The following is a 2,423-nucleotide window of genomic DNA, read 5'->3' on the forward strand; positions in this document are numbered from 1 at the left end:
GTTACAAGAGAGTAACAAATAGAAAAAAGAAGGGGAGATAAGAAATAAAGATGTTCGATAGGAAAGAAGAAGCAAACCACACCAGAGAACCCGATTAACCACCCAATAATAATAAGAATAAGAATAAGAATAAGAATAAGAATAAGAATAAGAATAAGAATAAGAATAAGAATAAGAATAAGAATAAGAATAATAATAATAATAATAATAATAATAATAATAATAATAATAATAATAATAATAATTATTATTATTATTATTGTTATTATTATTATTATTATTATTATTATTATTATACTACTACTAATAATAATGATAATATTAATCAATTAGTAATAATACTAATAGAATAAATAACAATTGAAATAATAATAATGATGGTAATAATAATAATAATATAATAATAATGATAATAATAATGAAAATAATAATAATTATAATAAAAATAATAATATCAATAGCATTTGTATAGCGCATATCTCTGCTTTACACTAAATTAATACATCAGCAGACAACAGAACATCCCAAAGCATTATAATCTTTCTGGGAAGCATGCAGCGAAAGACTTTATAGCTGTTTACACAGTCCCTCCTGGGTGAAGTGAGGAAAATTTGTGTAAAGTGCCTTTTCCAAGGACACAGCGTTGGGTCCCAAATGGGATTTGAACCCACGACCTTGCGGTTGCGAGTCTGAGAACCTTACCATTAGCTACCAACGACACAAAGATCACTGTGTCTGTCAAAAAAGTACGACCTACCTGCTTGTCTTCCCTCCCAGAACACAGTATTAATTCCCCCGAGCTGAGCTGCTTCTGTCCAGATTGTATCCAGGGGGTTTCGCTGACTCCTAGTATGTGCAGCCTGTATCGCTTCACTGCTTCTTTCATTGAATCTTTTATTTTTCCCATAGTTCTTCCAATTAAGTAATGTTGTCCAGACCTTGGAATGTATTGCTATTATCAATTTACAAAAAAACATGTTTTTCAATGTTTGATTTGTCTCTAAAAAGCCTTATTTCAAATTTAGGTTGCTACTTTGACTTTTAAAGGGTTTTTTCAGTCCCATCTGCATTTTGCACATGGCTGGTACATGGTCACTATCACATTCTGCTCCTGTCAATAATTTAGAGAATTTTTATTGAATTTCAAAAACATATCCGAATGAGTAAGACTATGTTCACACTTGTAGGTATGCGTGCGTGGTTGGCGGGTGCAACTGTGTGGGATACTTCTTCTTTCCTGTCAAACATCGATCACCCTCATTACCAACCCGTCCTCTTTGCTTTGTTATTACTCTCTCTCATAATACCTCTAATCTCCAGCTAATATACTATCATCTATCTGTGTTGCAAGGACCATTAAAAAATCTTTAACTAAAACTAAAAACGAGGTCTGCACTAAGAGGTTTGCATGTGTTCGAGATGTTGTTGTTGATGTTGTTATTGTTGTTGTTGTAGCTGTATCTTAAACAGCAATAATAAACCTAGACCTATTCATGTACAAGAAACACATATATATATATATATAGATATATATATATATATATATATAATGCTGATAATTATATCGCAGTACATCATTATGACAGGTATGCTTTGGTGAATAAAAAATGCTTCAGGTAATTTTTGAAAATGGAAATGGTTGGGGCAGATCTTATTTCGTATGGGAGTTCGTTCCATACCTGGGGACCAAAGAACAAAAAGGAACGATCGCCGTATGTTTTGTAGTTATGTTTTGGAGTTTTAATAATTAGATTATCAGAGGCTGATCTAAGGGCTCTAGGTGTATGATATAATTCCAGGAATGTTTTAAGATAAAAAGGTGCACTACCATTTATACATTTAAAACAGAGGACGGCAGTTTTATATTTAATCCTTTCTTTTATTGGCAGCCAGTTTAGTTCTTTCAGAATTGGTGTTACATGCGCTGATTTCTTTTGTTTCATTATTAATTTTGCTGCTTGATCTTGGAGTACTTGTAACTTTGATAGTTTTTGGGATGTCAAACCGGACAAAATAACATTACAGTAATCTAACTTTGATAAAATGAGTGTTGTTACAAGTGTCTTGGCTACTGCTTTAGTTAAAAAATTTCTTACACTGTCAATTTTCTTAAGCTGATGATGATGCTGGTGACGGCGAAGATGTTAATGATGACTCTGATGCTGCTGATGCTTATAATGCTGATGCTACTGCTGATGCTGCTGGTGCTGATGCTGATGCTGAAGCTGCTGCTGATTATGCTGATACCGATGCTGCTGATGCTGCTGACACTCATGCTGCTGACGCTAATGACGCTGATGCTGATGATGCTGATGATGCTGATGATGCTGATGCTGATGATGCTGATGATACTGATGATGCTGATGCTGATGCTGATGCTGATGCTACTGACGCTGCTGACGGTACTGATGCTGCTGACGCTG

The 2,423-nt window shown here is 34.0% G+C and overlaps 1 protein-coding gene across 1 annotated transcript in view; it reads right to left on the bottom strand.

The window, feature by feature from the left end:
• Positions 1 to 2,423, bottom strand: part of LOC101861127 — a gene marked incomplete at its 5' end in the record, with an annotated part of 20,931 nt that overhangs the window by 18,250 nt on the left and 258 nt on the right.

The sequence above is a fragment of the Aplysia californica genome, unplaced genomic scaffold, assembly GCF_000002075.1.
Source record: "Aplysia californica isolate F4 #8 unplaced genomic scaffold, AplCal3.0 scaffold00223, whole genome shotgun sequence".
Taxonomy (NCBI): domain Eukaryota; kingdom Metazoa; phylum Mollusca; class Gastropoda; order Aplysiida; family Aplysiidae; genus Aplysia; species Aplysia californica.